This window comes from Alnus glutinosa, chromosome 12, assembly GCF_958979055.1.
Source record: "Alnus glutinosa chromosome 12, dhAlnGlut1.1, whole genome shotgun sequence".
In the NCBI taxonomy this organism is placed as follows: domain Eukaryota; kingdom Viridiplantae; phylum Streptophyta; class Magnoliopsida; order Fagales; family Betulaceae; genus Alnus; species Alnus glutinosa.
In genome coordinates this window covers 12,205,444-12,225,572 of record NC_084897.1, presented here as the reverse complement: position 1 = coordinate 12,225,572, position 20,129 = coordinate 12,205,444, and positions in this window count along the sequence as shown.

The following is a 20,129-nucleotide window of genomic DNA, read 5'->3' as shown; positions in this document are numbered from 1 at the left end:
TCCAACGCCATCAATTTAATTGCAATATGATACTTGAGCCTAAAGTTATGATTAAATTACTGAGACATGCTCATTCTGGATTCTTTCCAAAAATAACGATTTTTTACCAACTTCTCTTTCCTTAAATTCAAAATTGATTTGGAGTTTGAATCTATCCAAAAGTGAGTTTTCCAACTTCATTATAATCTTGGAATTTGATGGATTTTCTTCCAAAACCTGTAAAATATAAGAAAACACAAAAACAATACAAACCATCAAACTATAACAAAACTAAGAGCTTAACATATGTAAATTAAGGGGTTTGAATGTGTAACATTCAGCAATTATCACCTCCTAGTCCCATTCCACATTGAATTAAACTCAGGGATCTATACTCATTAAAAGAAAATACTACGTAGCGGAAACATAAAAATATTCTATCAATATTAGTTACAACCAAAGCATCTACTAAGAGTCATTACATTAACTAAAATCACACTATACATATCATTGATTAAAACTAAACCTTAATTCACAATTGAGCATTATATAGTAAGCCTATACATCACCCAAAAGCACTAATTACTATCAGCAGCCTTCAAAATCCTCCACTAAGTCCTCGAGCATAAACCGGATCGATATCACTATGCCAAACAGTTGCATCTGCTTCAAGGCTCATCTCGAATCCAATATCTAAAAATGGTTCAACTATGAAACAACACATGTTTTATAGGTGCAAAAGATGTAAGCATAAGTCCACGACCTAGTGAGTAATAATACACATGGTAAGACAGGTTACCATGTGGTGAACTCAGTTATTTATAAATCACATACATCAATGTACAGTTATAATTCCTCATTTCACAAAATGGCCATCGATACTAACATATGCTGTAACAAGAGAATCATGTCATAGTGCAATTTCATAGGGTCTACCCAAGATATTAACCCTTTCTTGGCAGGGTTGGCACTTTCCCATGGAACCTGTAATACAAAACCAGTGCCCCAGATATGTACGCTACTGTCCATCATTAACACCCTAATCGAGTCCGACCTCAGGTGGCCCATGCTGCTAATAACGTCCATAACTATGACCCCATTCAATCATGGTGCGTCGATCACAAAACAACCTTTGGATCCAAAGCCCTTAATAACACATTATGAACATTTGGCCATAAAGAATAACCCATATAATAGTAACCCCATGACCATTTTTTTGCATGAAACGGTGTACCATGTCATACGATACAATTTAGTCTTCACCGTATTTTACATGCATGTTTTCATAATTTCATTATCTTACTATTAATTACTCATTTTCACAAAAAATGGACTTCACAGTAATCAAAAGGATATTTCATGAGTGTTTTAAATATGCATGTTTTTATACACAAAATAATCGTGCAATGCAGAAAACAATAATAACAAGTATCCATGTGAGTTTTATTCGCTTGAATCGCATGGCTCCTCCAAAAAGTATCCTTGTGGCTCCACAACCTCGAAATCTAAGAAAAACCTATCATCAGCCTTAAACTTGAGCTAAAATAAGTTTTAAGTCCTAAATAGCTAACAATAGGATTTCTACCCCTCTTCCGATCGTTCAGCCAATAGGGTCAAACGTTCGGCTTTGACATCGATCATTCGTCTAGTGAAGGTCGAACTTTGGTGCTCAACCAGAACCTCAAATCCGAATCTAAAAGCCACAAAATTGGTTCTAAGCAAGTCCTAGGGTCTTAATATGGTCTCTAACAGAGTCCTAAGCTACAATAATGCCTCCATGCAGAACTTGGTACATTAAACATCATTTAAACTACTAATCGATCATGAAACTAGTATTAAGTTCAAAACTTAGTAAGGATATAAAACTAGCTAGAGATATTAACAAAACCGTAAGCTAGGTCATGAAAACTAACTAAGCAGTATAAGAACAACTTAAAAAACAAGTTAGGTCAAGGATGTTAACTCTCTTGAAAATCAAAAACTAAGAGAACTCCTCATCTTTCTCCAAAAACACTCTCACTCTCCCTTAAGGATTTACTGATGAAATGGGTGGAAATGAGGTAAAAAGAGCGAGGATGGGGATATTTATAGGAGAAGAAATCGGAGTTGATAAGAATCAACTGATTTGGCTTTTGGCAAATGTTTGTCAAGTGTATCATGAACATTCATGTAAAATTAGGGTTAGGTGAACGTTCGGCATACGACCGCGATCGTTCATGGTACGGTCTGACACACATGCTAAAGGCGTGGGATGTACTTTCTGACACAGAGAAAAACACTTAACAATCGTTGGTGGTGGGGACCATGAACGGTCCTGGTGGCAACTACGATCGCTCGCTAGGGAAGACCGAACATTCGTGACTTTCAACGAATGTTTAGTCAACGTAGAAAATCAAAAAGGTCTATACTTCCAATTAAGACCTACTCAATCCTTTTTCTAATCTAGGGCACTACATTGTGCCATCTACAAATTAAAGGCACATCTTTGTTTTGCTTGTAACTTCTAGTGTCATCTACAAAGCAAGGCTAGTTCTTCCTTTTTGCAACTACTTGTATCATCTACAAATCAAAGTCGGGCAACCATATAAATATTTCATTTCATTTATGCATAATAAAGTATTCTTTAAAATATTTAATTCATCATTTGAGACAATGTTTATGAAAAATTGAAATTGACTTCTAAAATAAATACAAGTGTGTGCCTAAAGTGTTAACAAAAATTAACAATGCAGACAATAAATAACACAAGGATTTTTGTTAACGAAGTGGAAACTCAAGATGAGAAAAACCACTCCAGGGCAGCCAAACCCAGGTAATCCACTATTCAGAAGACAAGACTAGATACAAAATAGTAACACTGACATACCCCTGATGTAACTTGCTCTCTAACGTGTAACCCAACACCAACGTCTCCCAACCAGGTCTCCTACCTGAAGGGGTATTCAATGGAATCCTTTACCTTAGGGCTAACCCCTAAGATAGACTTCAGTTTAAGCGCAGCAACAGCACACACAACAATGGCTCTAGAGAGAACAAATCAACTCAACAACCACACAAATAACTCTCTAAGCTCTAGTGGAATTCAATACCGAATTCTTGCAGTTCTCAATGCCCTGGGGCCTCTATTTATAGGCTGAGGGTTCAAATGGGCGACTACTTTGATAAATACGGGTACCGTCCGGACAGTGGACATGGGCCGTCCGGACGGACAACTGTGCAACAAAAATTTTGAGATTTTCGCTAAAAATCTTTCCTGTTTGAGAGCCGCGTCCGGACGGTGAGGCACTATCGTCCGGACGGTCGCACGTCCGATGCAAGTAATTTCCATATAAGGCTTCACGCGTCCGGACCATTGGGGATGGCCGTCCGGACGGTTAATCTTCTACACACAATTTCCATATCTGTTGTGCGGGCATCCAGACGATGGTAGACTGGCGTCCGGACGGTTGAATTTGAATTGCAATTCTTGCCTAATGGGTGAGCGCGTCCAAACGGGAATCCACGTCGTCCGGACGGTTGCAAGAATCTTCCCTTATTTGAACTTGGAAAGAAATCTGAAGCTAGTCGATCACTGAGAGTCGTCCGGACGGGCTGCTGAGACGTCTAGACGGATGCAAGCTGGAACAGAAGCTTCTCGATACAGATGAGTGTCCGGACGGATGATGCTTTGGTTTATCAGGCGTCCGGACGGTATGGCACGTCGTCCGGACAGCTGGCAAGGAACCAATTTTTCTTGACTTGCAAACAGTGCAAAGTCTCTGGAACACTTATGAATAGTGGAATCCCAATGAAAAGCATATTTACACACAAGTGATTTTGTCCAATCAGAATGAGGCCAATCATAAACTAACAGTTTATAAAAGTAATCCATGTCACACATTTCATGGATATGAATATTTTCATACCTTTCAAAATGCTAAAACGGTAATCCCGAGTTTTTATTTGAAAAAATTGTACATAAAATTCACCAGGCCAATATTGATAAAAATACTAGCACAGGGGTAGCTTGCTTACCCGATCGCTTAATTTCCCTTGGAAATTGTCTCCAAATTCTCCAACACCGGAATCTATTTAAGGTCCCATTATTGGTCTCTAATCTCAAACTAAAGGTCCTAAATCCTATACTGTTCAAAATAGGTGTGTACTAACGGAGCATCGAATGTTCAGCCTAAAGGTCAATCGGTTGCTAATGTTTGTTAAAGAATCTTTTCGAATGCACGGTGCTTGGCAGAAACCCATTTCCAACAAAAAAGGTATACCAAACCTTGATCTAGCACGTTCTAAGATCCTAATACTGTACAAATCATAAATCTACCGCTCATAAGCATCATAGTATGTTTATAAGTCATCAAATGTCCAACCCATCAATAATTCTATCACAAATCTTCTTATTAAGATGCTAAACTATGAAAACGAAGCTATGCAATAGCTAAACGGTAAGCTAATAAGCTGACACCTATGCCAAAAATGAGATCAAGTCAAGAGGTTGCCTCATAAAGAAAAGGCCCCAACAAACTTCTTCTCTCTCTCAAACTCACTCTCTTTCTCGCTACGGTTTAGTGGGGCTTCGGGCATCCAAAATGAGAAGGCTGGGTGTAGGTGTGAATTTATAAGCCTCTCATGGGCATTAAAAGTGGTTAACGTCTCCATGTCTTTTAAAAAAAACTCCCATACAAATATCGAACATTCGAGATCCAATGTCAAACGTTCAGAATACAACTCGATCGTTTAAGATCCAACGTCGAACGTTCGAACCACACAGAAAATTCTTAAAAGTTCAAAATCTCCCACTTATCGACTAAGAACCAATCTTAGTTTTATGTTATTATTAGAGCAAACTTAACCCCAAATAATTATTAGGGTATTAAACTTGCAATCCTTTTTTCCAAAAACATGACCACTAACTTGTGTCGAAGGTCCCCCGAAATTGCCAAGGCCAACCCACCTCCGCCATGTTTACCCTCATAGGAACGACTCAAACACCCCAAAGGTGACAATTCTATTCTACAACCGGCTATGGTAGGCATAGCCGGTGGATATCCTTCTTGTGCTAACTAGGGTACACCTCGTGGTCACCAACGACACTCCTTTACTTACCACGATAACAGGTTGGGCATGGTTATTCTATAGTTAAAACTATACGAAGTCTATTCTACAATTGGCTACGGCCTACGGAACTCTCTTTTGGGCTAACTAAGTGTTTGGGATTATGGCCTAAATCCCAATATATTCATTTATATGAAATTTTTGTTTGTAATGAATAAGGTTGTTATTCAATGATTTATTGAATTGAACATATGACATATAATCGTTTTAGATGCTTATTTATGATTTTAATATAAATGGTCGTTACATTACGTTGAATATAATCTATGGTGTAAGTAATGAAATTATTACATAAGATTTTAGGCTATAAACCTTGTAGTTTGAGAGCCCTTCTGTTTGTAGTTGATAACAGAATTGGGCCTTCCATTTGCAAAAATTGTTCTGCATCAATCATGATGATCTATCGTGATCAAGTGAAGTAGAGACTTCGGGTTTTTGTCTAGGTGTAATGCATTAAATGGACTATGTGAGTTTTCATTACTATGAAACACTGTCAATACGAATAGCTTAGCTCACAAAGACTTTTTGTGCTATTGATTCTAATTCCTAAGATAATTGTAAATTCATATGTCAGGTAGAGATCACTTTAATGTACTTAGGAGTGAGACTTTTACTATTGTCAAAATTCTCGGTACGTTGGGTAATCACATATAGCATTGTGAGAACAACTTTCTCAAGAAGGAATTTAAGTCATTTCCTTAAAGGATAAGAAATTTTCCCTTGAGATAGATTTATAGGCATAATTATTCTTAGTCCCTGGTTAGGGCATTTTGGTAAGAGTTACCAAAATATATATGTACATGGACAAAAGATTTTTTACAAGTACGAGAATAATAAATACAATCAGTTACTCAAGAATAAGAAGGTAGAGAATTAAACTGACAATATTATTGACTTTAGTTCTGCTACGAAAAGTTTCATGGAGGAATAAAAATTCAAATATTAAGAATTATCTAACAGATTAACTGTGAAAATTAAATATTGACTTCTAATTCAACCAAGTGTGTGTGTTTGTGTGCAAACAAATATCTTAAATGCGGAATTTAAATAAGAAAAGATATTTGTTACAAAGTGGAAACTCTGAGAAGAGAAAAACCACTCCGGGGCAGCCAAACCTAGGAAATTCACTATCCAAAAACAAAGCTAGTTACAAGACACTCGTACTCACATACCCTTATACAGTAGTAATACCTTTAACTCTGACAAGAAACCCATCGTGAACGCTTCCCAACCAGATCTTCCACCTTAAAGGGTTTTTGATGGATTCCTTTACCTTAAGGCTAACCCCTAAGATAGACTTCACATGAACAGTTGAGCACACACTGGCAACGACTTGAGAGCTAGCGGATCTTCGATTCTCCCTAAACACCCTTTCAAAGCACTATGGAATTCACTGTCGAATTCTGTACAAAACACAAGCCTAGGGCCCTCTATTTATAGGCTTCTAGGAAACCTAAAACTGTTGAGATTCGGGCACTGGTTGGAGAGCGTTCGGATGGAAGTTAGCCTTGTCCGGACGGTTCTCTGCGATATCCTTTCAGAAACAGCGCAATTCTATCTTTATCAGGTTCATGTCCGGACGGCTTGACCGAGCGTCCGGACGGTCTTCGCTAAAATCCTTTCCGCGTTTGAACGAAAATCTGGAATATTCTAAAATACTGGACATCGTCCGGACGTGTTGCCACGTCATCCGGATGACTTCCCAAACAGTGTCTACTTCTGAAATCCAACTCCTTGTTGAATACTGATTGACCTAGCGTCCAGACGGTGTTGCTCTGACGTCTTCATTATTATCTGCTGGACACTGAGGGGAGTCCGGACGCCTTCAAAGGCCCGTTCGAACGGTTGCACAGGAACCGGCTGTTTTTGTCTTGGATTTTGCAAGGGCTCTTCATGGACATCTTTAAGAAGCATGTGATCAGTTATTGTCTTTGATTTGATCATTTTTTGAATACATGAAGACTCTTAATTGAAAACCGACCATCCTGTTAAAACGCAACCATTACGTAAAGTGTTTTTGTTTTATCCAAAATGTAGCTAATTAAAAAACTAACAAACTCCCCCTTTGGCCATTTTGGGACAAAAACACTTGACCACTTTGGAAATACATTTTCGGTCTAAATACCAAATAAACCAAAAAATACTACCCCTTTTTGTCACACAATGACAAAGGGTAAACAGAGTATTGATTAAACCATAAGTGTTTAATAATTACACAAAATGTCAGCATACATAGTAAATTGTTCGAAAAAAAAAAAAAAAAACTAGGCAAGAACAATTAAAGAAGAAAAAAAAAACTCAATCATCATCATCATTTAGCTTTGGATGATGATATTTTAGACACTCCTTGATGTTGATCTGACTCTGCTCGACACGCTCTCCTATAAGATTGACTTCCCGCTGGAGATCTGACATTGAAGACATAACCTGTGTAAAAACAACTTCAATGTCAAAGGTAGGAGGCACGGCCTATGAAGATGATGATGCAGCTGCTGTTGGGAGATCTGGTGGAGGCTGAGGAACAGCGCCTTAAGCCTCATGCCTCAACTGGGCATTAGACATCATGAGAGTCTGTATGCCAAGGGGATCTGGGATCCGTGAGCGGGGCTCAAAGTCTAAAATATCTGTCACGACCTGAAGACATATTTGAGTGATCAAACACACAAAAGACAGACTCGTGTTCTTCTCACTCGAACCTCGAGCATAGTGTGCAAGATGTGCTTACACAGGCAAAAAGGAGTCCGCATCACGATGGCATAGAGATGGGTGGCCTTCTTGAGAGTAAGCTTACTCCACCGAGCTTGAGGCCAAAGGTTTGTTACAACAAACTTTGCTAAGAATCGGTGCATAGAAGCAAAGGCACCGATGTTGATCTGGGAGTGGGACTTGTCCTCTTGCTGTGGTCTCGTCCCAAAGAATTCATGTAAAAAATCAATGCTGGGAGCCTCATCAAGAAAAGGAACTTCAGAGATTGGTAGAATAGGAACCCCGATCACATAACTGATAAGTTGCGGGTCAATCAAAATTTTTTGGCCTCTGACCATAGTTTGCATGATCAGTCCTTTGTCATCATCCTGAATGACGATCATGTGGCCATAAAATTCCCGCACTAGTCTGGGAAATGCATGGCAGGCACAATTGTACAGGTACTCCTAGTTGTTTTCCAGTAACATCTGAGTGATGGGGAGCAGAACTGGGTCTCTCAGATCTGCACGGAGAAGATTCCGTTCAGATAGGACCTGTTGTGATTGCATACGGTGCAACGGTCAGCAACTGATTCTTCAATTCTTTGCCTGACTCGAGGAGGAGAGTCGTCTGAACACATAATTCCTGGACTAAAAAAAATCACAGACACAAATCTATGAAAGCATTAATTCTTGTTAGTCCAAAAAAAAATTTGGGCATTATAACGGCTGTAAAATGGACTATCCCAAAAATTACAACAACAAGAAACACAACCCAAACAATATCAAGAATCAAATATGCAAAATCTCAACCCACAAATAAATAATTTTGAGCAATAATACAAATTAAACTCAAAATAATAGAAACCCAAAGAACAAACTATTTTAAGCATAGAAAACTTAAAATAAATTAGTAAAAGAGTATAAAAATATACCTGGGGTGGAGATAAACTGCAAAGATGACACGTACACTAGAGAGTTACGCATAAAAAATACAGAGAAAATGCACAAGACGAAAAAAACGAACCAAAAAAGGAGAATAAGAGGGATGCGGCGCGGGGAGAATGCAATTTAACCCTATAGGATTCACCGTCCGGACGGAACTTAAGTGACGTCCAGACGTAGTGCCACATAGAGATCGCAAAAACACGCTCTGCCACGTAGAGATTGCACCATCAAAGGGCGGAACAGAATTAAGATTTTGAGACATAATAACCAAAAAAAACAAAAGTCAAAAGGATACACTCAAGAAATAAATCTAAAACAGAGTGTACCAAGCTCTGATACCAATTAAAAATTAAATATTGACTTCTAATTCAATCAAGTGTGTGTGTTTATGTGCAAACAAATATCTTAATATCGGAATTTAAATAAGACAAGATATTTGTTACGAAGTGGAAACTCTGTGAAGAGAAAAACCACTCCGGGGCAGTCAAACCCAGGAAATCCACTATCTAAAAACAAAGCTAGTTACAAGACACTTGTACTCACATACCCTTATGCAGTAGTCATACCTTTAACTCTGACACGAAGCCCATCGTGAACGCTTCCCAACCAGATCTTCCACCTTAAAGGATTTTTGATGGATTCCTTTACCTTAAGGCCGACCCTTAAGATAGACTTCATACAAACAGTTGAGCACACACTGGCAACGGCTTGAGAGCTAGCGGATCTTCGATTCTCCCTAAACACCCTTTCAAAGTACTATGGAATTCACTGTCAAATTTTGTACAAAACACAAGCCTAAGGCCCTCTATTTATAGGCTTACAGGAAACCTAAAACTGCTGAGATTCAGGCTCTGGCTAGCGAGCGTCCGGACAGTATTCTGCGATATCCTTTCAGAAACAGCGCAATTCTATCTTTATCAGGTTCACGTCCGGACGACTTGACCGAGTGTCCGAACAGTCTTTGCTAAAATCTTTTCGCGTTTGAACGGAACTCTAGAATATTCTAAAATACTGGACATTGTCCGGACGTGTTGCCACGTCGTCCGGACGACTTCCTAAACAGTGTCGACTTCTGAAATCCAACTCCTTGTTGAATACTGATTGACCTAGTGTCTAGACGGTGTTGGTCTGACATTTGAAAGTCTTCATCGTTATCTGCTGGACACTGAGGGGCGTCCGGACGCCTTCAAAGGCCCGTCCGGACGGTTGTATAGGAACCGGCTGTTTTTGTCTTGGATTTTTGCAAGGACTCTTCATGGACATCTTTAAGAAGGTTGTGATCAGTTATTGTCTTTGATTTCATCATTTTCTGAATACATGAAGATTCTTAATTGAAAACCGACCATCCTGTTAAAACACAACCATTACATAAAGTCTTTTTGTTTTATCCAGAATGTAGCCAATTAAAAATCTAACAAACTGAATTAATAAAAAAATATAAACTAGAATGCAATTACAATTGTTTAATGGAATCAATTATAATTAAATAGTAAACTTGTAATAGTCATGGGATGACAAGTGTCACAAGCCTATTTGAAGTTAGTTTTTATTTTTCCCTTTAATTCCCTCATTGTGCTATTGTAGATTAACCAAGTCAGACTTTTTATTTTTTAGGCTGCTTGTCTTTATTTATAAAAACATGTGCTAGAGAGAAATAGTGCATGGGCTAGGAATTCAAAACTAAGCCCAAGCACTTAGGTTAGGCGCATGGGTTAGGGATTAAATCCCTAAGCCTCATGTGTCATTTTACAACGAGTGGGGGCTAGGGTTTTTCTTAACCCTAGTTGTCAACCCCTATGCTATTCCCACATTGCTTGTGTTCTAACCCCCAAGAAGATAATTAAAAGGTTTATTATAGTTAAAATGAATTAAACAAAAGATTGGAAATGATAAATGAGAAATAAAGTGTGTTTCAGCAAATCTTGTTCCAAGTTCGTTCCATTTCCATTCGAACGGTGACATATCCATGTCTCGTTCCATTCCCATTTGAATGGGCATCAGACAACATGTCTCATTCCATTCTAGTTCCATTTCCGTTCAAACGGGCATCAGACAGAAGGTCTTGTTCCATTCCTGTCCCAACAGGTAATAGACAATCACATTTCAGCTTGTTTTGAGGTCATTTGAACTGGAAATTAATCCGTCCGAATAGGGGATTACCATAAATTACTATATATTTGCTAAATCATGAATTTTTAGCCCTTCTCCCCCCCCCTCCCCCCAAAATGCTTGGGTATTGAATCATAGGGTGGTATTGAGCTAAATCCACCCTCAGGAATGTGATCATCAATGTTAGAACTCCATTTTCACCGATAGATTTAAGGTAAAATAATAAACCCTATTTTTTCCTCAAATTAAACTACATTGCTAAATGTGATGCTTAATCCTTCAATTTCTTTAGGATTATTATTTATTGGGAGGTTCTAAGCTATGGATAGGAGTTTATTCGCCGAAACTTCGATTATTCAATGTTTATTAGCTAAAATGTGTCAAATGGAACCCTATAATTTCTATGGGTTGCCATGGAAGGTTGACACTTGAGATAATTGTGTACCTATGTGGATTTTAGAGTTAGAAAGTGTTATGGTTTGAGCCTTAATGCGTAATTTGCAATGTAAAATGCCGTGGTGCATTGCAAGGCTTGCATAGGATCTACCCAAATCCTTCACCAGCTCAAGTTAAGTGGATTGTTGTAATTATTGTACATACTAAACAAAACAACAGATTTCAAAAGTTTTTTCATTGAAAGAAGTAAGAACATGATCATAAGAAGGCGAAAATCACAGCGCTGAAGCTTTTATATATTCAGTAATACGCCAACGCTTTGGGCTGGGGTCAAAAATAAAAGAGGTTATGGTCCCTCGTTCGAGTGTAAGAATTCTAGCCACTTAAGGATCCATTGGATGGGGGGCGGAGTGGAAGCAGAACTGCAAAAGGTAGCAATTCTAGAGAGGGTTGACTGAGCGGAGGAATCAGAGGAAGCAGCACTAATGGAAGAGGTATCACCCGTGCTAGAAGCACAAGGGGAAAAGCTTTTTCGGTAGCGAAAAGGGTGGCACCGACATAAAGAAAGAAGTCCAGTTGCGGAGGTAGCACCAAGAGAAAGCCCCTTTAGAGATGGAAGCGAGTACCGGGACCATTACCGAGATGGGGCATGAAGTGGTAGATCATAGTTTGAGAGGGACTCGTAAAAATAAAAGTGTTTTAGGGGATACTATGTTGTGATGGTATGTGTTTTGTGAGATACTTTTGACATTTTCAATGTGTTTATGATGTATTTACAAATAGTTTTATTACCAAAAGCACGATACATGAACATGAAATGAAACTAAATATGAACAGTATCATGGCAAGGTTGACGGTTCCTAAGTTGTAATGGAGGTTACACTCACAATTGTATGAGCATTTCCCTCATGAGTATGTTACAAATGAAATGGAGATTAAGTAAATGGTTCCTCAACACATGATAATGAAAAGTTATGAAAAATAGACTTGAGCAAAGGTTCCCAATATATGTTACGCACGATGATGTAAACGAATGGACAACGAAACATGTATTGCATGATGATGTTTTATGTCATCTTTTATTATGGGTTTCTTGCTAGATGTATCAATATGTAAATGCGACTGAATGGGACAGTACATATGTATATTGTTATAACTGGATTGCATTTGATGTTTTAATGATGTTCTCTGCTTAGATACAACAATATATATGTGTCCTCCGAAGATTGTAGAGCTTATTTATATGTATGTAGCTAAGTCATGATGCTTGATGGTATCTCTTTCTTAGATATGCCCATATGTATGTGTTCTTTGAAAGTTATAGAATGCATGTATATGAGTGTAGTTGGGTTATATGTTGTACACATGCATATGTATTAGATGGTTTTGTATGTGTATGTTCCCAAGCGAGAGATTGGTTCATACATATATACTCACTACTGAATAATATGTTTCAAATGTTTTCATAGCTACAGTGTTTACTTCATCAGCTCCAATATATTTCAAAGGAAAAGCTAACTAAGGTAGCGGTTATTGTAAACTCAATTAGAAAGTGAAAAGTTGGCTCAGTGCAAGAATCAATAGTTTCTATACTTTCTGAGACCGTAGACTCATTAATCCGCTTGTTCGGACGGAGTTAAACTCTACGATCATATGGGCAATTTTGTTGATGCAGAACTTTAGACGTTGATGAGGATTCAATAGCCTTAAACCTAGGCTACTATGATTGAGGCTATAGGATGCCGGATGCTAGTGTCAGACTATCAACTTGTCCATTTTGTAGTGTACATCTCTTATCATGTACCAGATTTTTTTATTATTATTATTTTATGTATGCATTGTGTCATATGTGACACTTTTTGTACAACCATTATTATGTATATAAAAGACACAATCTATAAGCTTTAATCACATAGATATTTATGTCTCCTCTCTCTCTCTCTCTCTCTCTCTCTCTCTCTCTCTCATGTTGCTATGTTTCTGCTTCAGTGTTATGGAACTCTAATATTGAGTTCATGTTCATGCTATTCGATGAGACCTTGACATTGTCTATCTGGTTGATGTATGTACAGTCACCCAATCACTGTGATGGCTTGGTTCAAAAACAAAATTATGCCATGTATTTGAATCGGGTCACCACATGTGTCTCAACCTCTTCTAGTATTGTAAGTCTATAGATAGAGAAGCCAATAGCTCTCTCAAGAGACACTATTAGTTGAGTTCTTTAGTATTTTGTGAGAGCAAGTTGAGAGCCTATACTCTCGGTTATTCTTAGTCATTGGTACAAATACTTGAAGGTCTCAGCATCCTTAGTATTGAAGGAGTAAGAAGATTTTTCCCGATTGCCAAGGAATGGTCATAATACCATTTAGGAGTTCTTGTTCCTTGTTTGTTTAATTTTTTAAATAACATTGTTCTTCATAAAGTTTGATCTTGGAATGAGAATTTTTATTTTCTATTACGGAATCATGTTTTTACATCAATATTCCCAACACTAGGGTACAAGCCGTGGCCCTTAGCAACACTCCCTTACTCAGCAAGATAGCAAATTGGGTATGGTTACTCTACTAACCAAACTTTGCGGAGTCTACTCTACAACTGGCTACGGCCGACGGAACTCCCTCTTTGGCTAATTGGGTACACGTCGTGGCCACCGGTGGCACTCCTTTACTTATTGCAACAAAGGGTTGGGTACAATTACTCTACTAATCAAACTCTGCGGAGTCTACCCTACAATCAGCTACGGTCGGTGAAACTCCCTCTTGGGCTAACTAGGGAACACGTTATGGCCACCAACAGCACTCCCTTACTTAGTGTGATAACATGGTGTCTACTCTACAACCGGCTACGGCCAGCGGAACTCCCTCCTAGGCTAACTAGGGTACACGTTTTGGCCATCGGCAACACTCCCTTAGCGCAATAACAGTTTGGGTATGATTAATCTACCACCCAAACTCTAGGAAGTCTACTCTACAACTGGCTATGGCAGGCGGGACTCCTTTACAAAGCATGATCCAGGATGGGTGCGATATTTTTACCCTACAACACTATCCTGGAACTGGCTATGACTAGCGGGACTTCCATACTTGGCACAATGCTAATCCAAATTTAACACGATCAAAAATCAAAAGCCCTATTACATCAAAGTGTTTTCATTGATCTCAAGGGAAACCCTCCCCGTCCCCCTGAGGCTTGCTGGGCCAGTCATCTCAATACAAACACTCCCTCTATTTCAACATGAGATAATTCGAAAGGCATTTACACCAAGTCAAATTAGGGTGGTCCACCTCCTCATGAAGGCCCAGGGTGTAGTTCTTGCAAACCTTGAAGCCACTCTTGTACCCATGGTGCTAACAATCGAGTATGACCATGGGCACTCGCTTGATCTTTGGTCTCAAGCCCCTCACCAACCCTCGAAAAATCTGCAAACGAGTTCAGTGCTCCAGTTCAAGCTCACTAGAGTCCTCTTGGATGCGGTGTTGCTCCGTCCTTCGGAGGTCGGATCTCCACCTCTCCTCTTGAGAAATATCCTCTACCTCCCTTAGGTGGACTAGAGCAAGATAAAGTGAGTTTTGGGCCTGACTGGGAGCCCCTTTGGTAACCTCTAGCCTTGCGCGCAAGGATAGAAAGAGCCTTTCAGCCGAAGCTAGATATTTATGGTTGTGGGCAAGGGCTTTCTCCTCGTTCTCCTCCAAGACCTTCAAAGCCACTTCCACGAGGTGCGACACCTCAAGCTCGATGGCCTTGCGAGCCACAACCATGCACAAACAAGCATTTTCTTCTTCATAAGTTTCAAGTCTGTCTTGAAGAGCTGCCATGTCTATAAGCCTTAGGGACGTTAGTGTATGCGAACGACCCGGAGGACCACTACAGAAAGCCACCGTATTCAAGGCAGCCTGGGTTAACAAGGAAAGCAAGATTAGATTTTTTACCCATGCCAAGACTAAAGGTAAAGAAAAAATGAAAATGTACCTTGGCCAAGGTCTCACACAACTGTTGAGAATCATCTCCAAGAGGCCTAGCAACGCCACCATCAATCCCCGCTGGGATTAGTGATGAGTGCCAAATATTGTAAATTTAAACCCTTTAATTTACATTAGTTAATTCTTTAACTGTATCTTAATCTAATGTTTTGTGTTAAATTTGTGTTTTTAGTGTTTTTGTTGGTTGCTAAAGGAAAATGGCAACTTTAAGGTGAAAAATGCAAAGTTTGGAAGAAAGTACACTTGAGAATACCTAGATGATGTGGTTATATTTAACCAAATCAATGAAATGATTAAATCAAAATTTCTCTAATTGGAATCAAAATCGGATTGGATTAAATTTCAGATTCTGCACATGTCATAGTATTTTAGCCATAACTTTTTGGTCAAGTATTGGATTAAGGTGAAACTAGTGGACTTGGAAAGACAATTCAAAATAATACAAATCATTGTGAAATATGATTTTCCTAATTCGGATGTATGCTATGCCAAAAGTGTCCCACTACATAAGACCACAAATTTGGAGGAATCCCATTCCGATTTGTACTAGGATTGCTTCCAAATTTGGCTAGGAGATTGAAGTACGATTTTTCTGGGATTCTAAGGCTTCTAGGGTTTGTTTTCTCCCTATAAATAGATTGTTAAGCCTCAAGAAAGGGGAGGAGCTAGAGACTAGAAATATTTTCTCTTTTAGTTTAGTTTTTCTTTAGATTATGTTTTATTTTTCATAATCATGTGTAACTAATTTCTCAACTAAGGTTGAGGATGAAGCCTAATTGATGAAGAACACAATACTTCCATGTAAGTCTTTATTATCCGATTTTATTTAGTTTAATTTTTTCAATGTTTTACTTCCTTTCAATGTATGGAATAATTCTTCGATATCTTTTGTGATTCAATGATACATTTGATGATTTGAGATAATTTCACATAATTGATTGCTTGGTTTTTATTTATAAAACAATTGGATATCCCTTGTAATTTATTCTACGGATACAATTGATGTTTTGATTTAAATTTGATATCTTGTTGTGATTTACGGATACACTTGATGATTTGATTTAAAGTGGATTTCTTTTGTAATTTGTGTAAAGAATGGATACAAGGGATGATTTTGATTAAATATTTGAAGCATAGTAAAACATACCTAAGATTTTAATTGTGAGAACTTTGGATTAATATTGATGAACATGGAGTATGTTCTCAGAAAATTCAGAATTATGTCTCCTAGTCCAAGTAGGAGACTGAAAATCCAATTCAAGAAGGAAAATGATTCCAAATTCGTCCAGATTTGCAGTTCTTTATAGCGGGGCAATTTTGGCATAGTAAACGTCCAAATTAGGAAAAACCTTTTTCAGACATATATGTTTTTTTTTTATTATCTTTCAAACGCCACTAATTTCACCGCAATCCAATATTTGAGCCGAAAGTTATAATTACAATGCAAAAACGTGCTCATTCTGGATTCTTTCCAAAAATAATAGATTTTGCCAACTCCACTTTTCTTAAATTTAAAATTCATTTGGAGTTGAATCTTTCCAAAAGTGATTTTGCCGACTTCGTTCTAATCTTGGAATTTGATGGATTTTGAGTGCTTTTCTTCCAAAATCTATAAAAAACAAGAAAACACAAAAACAACACAAAACATCAAACTATAACAAAACTAAAAGAATAACATATGTGAATTTAGGGACTTGAATGTGTAACATTCAACACTTATCACACCCATAAACTTCTCAGCACCCAAATGTGTTGTGATTTAAATTGATGTTTTGATTTAAATTTGATATCTTGTTGTGATTTACGGATACACTTGATGATTTGATTTAAAGTGGATTTCTTTTGTAATTTGTGTAAAGAATGGATACAAGGGATGATTTTGATTAAATATTTGAAGCATAGTAAAACATACCTAAGATTTTAATTGTGAGAACTTTGGATTAATATTGATGAACATGGAGTATGTTCTCAGAAAATTCAGAATTATGTCTCCTAGTCCAAGTAGGAGACTGAAAATCCAATTCAAGAAGGAAAATGATTCCAAATTCGTCCAGATTTGCAGTTCTTTATAGCGGGGCAATTTTGGCATAGTAAACGTCCAAATTAGGAAAAACCTTTTTCAGACATATATGTTTTTTTTTTATTATCTTTCAAACGCCACTAATTTCACCGCAATCCAATATTTGAGCCGAAAGTTATAATTACAATGCAAAAACGTGCTCATTCTGGATTCTTTCCAAAAATAATAGATTTTGCCAACTCCACTTTTCTTAAATTTAAAATTCATTTGGAGTTGAATCTTTCCAAAAGTGATTTTGCCGACTTCGTTCTAATCTTGGAATTTGATGGATTTTGAGTGCTTTTCTTCCAAAATCTATAAAAAACAAGAAAACACAAAAACAACACAAAACATCAAACTATAACAAAACTAAAAGATTAACATATGTGAATTTAGGGACTTGAATGTGTAACATTCAACACTTATCACACCCATAAACTTCTCAGCACCCAAATGTGTTGTGATTTAAATTGATGTTTTGATTTAAATTTGATATCTTGTTGTGATTTACGGATACACTTGATGATTTGATTTAAAGTGGATTTCTTTTGTAATTTGTGTAAAGAATGGATACAAGGGATGATTTTGATTAAATATTTGAAGCATAGTAAAACATACCTAAGATTTTAATTGTGAGAACTTTGGATTAATATTGATGAACATGGAGTATGTTCTCAGAAAATTCAGAATTATGTCTCCTAGTCCAAGTAGGAGACTGAAAATCCAATTCAAGAAGGAAAATGATTCCAAATTCGTCCAGATTTGCAGTTCTTTATAGCGGGGCAATTTTGGCATAGTAAACGTCCAAATTAGGAAAAACCTTTTTCAGACATATATGTTTTTTTTTTATTATCTTTCAAACGCCACTAATTTCACCGCAATCCAATATTTGAGCCGAAAGTTATAATTACAATGCAAAAACGTGCTCATTCTGGATTCTTTCCAAAAATAATAGATTTTGCCAACTCCACTTTTCTTAAATTTAAAATTCATTTGGAGTTGAATCTTTCCAAAAGTGATTTTGCCGACTTCGTTCTAATCTTGGAATTTGATGGATTTTGAGTGCTTTTCTTCCAAAATCTATAAAAAACAAGAAAACACAAAAACAACACAAAACATCAAACTATAACAAAACTAAAAGATTAACATATGTGAATTTAGGGACTTGAATGTGTAACATTCAACACTTATCACACCCATAAACTTCTCAGCACCCAAATGTGTGTCGTCCTCGGCCATCTCAGAACTACCTAAGCCGCCACTCACTGAGCTAAATCTAGATCTCATGGAAGACACAAAGGGTGTCGTCCATCCACCCATGTCCCTTAACAAATTCAGGGAGATGTTAGACTATCCCTCCAATTCACTCAAGGAATCCACATGAAACAAGATGGGTGACCGCTTTCTTGAACCACCCATGGATCTTGACTTGAAATCCTTCCAAAAGCACCCCCTACTACCTCCTCAAAGGGAACATAGGCTCCACTTCCCCCTCAAAGAAATCCCACCCCTGCTAACAAAGAAGATTTTGTCTTCTACTTCTTTGTGCTCGAGACTCCAAAAAGGAGCCTTGAGGAACCGCTTCCAAGCCTGGCTATGAAATTTCCACAAGCCATTTTCAATTTTGTGGCTCGTAAAGGAACAAAAATTCCATCTTAGTAAGTTGAGGCTGGTCATCAACTGTGAAAGGCTTCGGCCACGCAACGCACGTCGCCTTCAAAATTCACCAAGCGTTAAGAGTGAGTTACGACAGTGCCAAATTTAGGAAGGCCATCTCCTCACAAGTGGCCATAGGAAAGCGAAACTCGAAGGCGGCCCGAAGAATGCGCATCGTCAAGAAAATCTCTAAGGAGGTTGTGAAACAAGTTGCCCCTTCCTCGAATCAAGGTACTTGCATCTCCATCACCTCCAGAAGATGGAGCTGTCGGCACGCCTTACTCAACTCCAACGACTTCATTATAGACCTTGATGAGTGCAAAAAAATTATATTTAGACCCCTTAATTTGCATTTGCTAAACCTTTAGTTTTGTTATTTTTTTTTTTTTTTTTGTTAGTTTTAATGTCTTAGTGTTTTGTAGGTTGTTACTTTGTAATTGGCCACATTCTTTTGGACAAAATCACCTCTATGTAATGATGCTTTTTAACAAGGATTTCGTTATTCAGAAGTGTTTCCAGAAGATTCTGCACAGTTTTGCAAGTCAAAAAATTTGGTTCCCTGCCAGCCATCTGGACTACATGTCATACCATCCGGACGCCCAGCTGTCCAAAGCACTAGTCGTCCGGACGACGTATCATACCATCTAGACGCACATTAGTCTAAAGCATCATCCATCCGGATGACGAGAACTTTCTGTCCGGACCTTCCCCTGTGTCGAGAAGTTTCGAACTGCTCCAACTTGCATCCGTCCAGATGTTTCAGCAGCACGTCCGGACGACTCTCAGTGTTCGATCAAGCTTCAGGATTTCTTTCCAAAACACAAATATGGGAAGATCACTGCAACCGTCCGGACGACGTGGATTACCGTCCGAACGCTCTCATCCATAAGGAAAGTATCGTAATTCAAATCCAGACATCCAGACTCCAATCAACATGGTTTGGACACGAATGCATCAAATATGGAAATTGCGTGCATCAAATCAACCGTTTGGAAGACCATCCTTCTGGTCCGGACACGGGAAGCCTCTATATGGAAATTACTTGAAGCAGACGTGCGACCGTCCGAACAACAGGGCACCACCGTCCGGACTCAGCTCATTTCAGGAAAGAATTTCAGCGAAATTCTCAGAAATTGATTGCACAGTTGTCCGTCGGGACGGCCCTTAACTACCGTCCAGACAGCGCCTAGTTTTTATGGAGCCAGACAC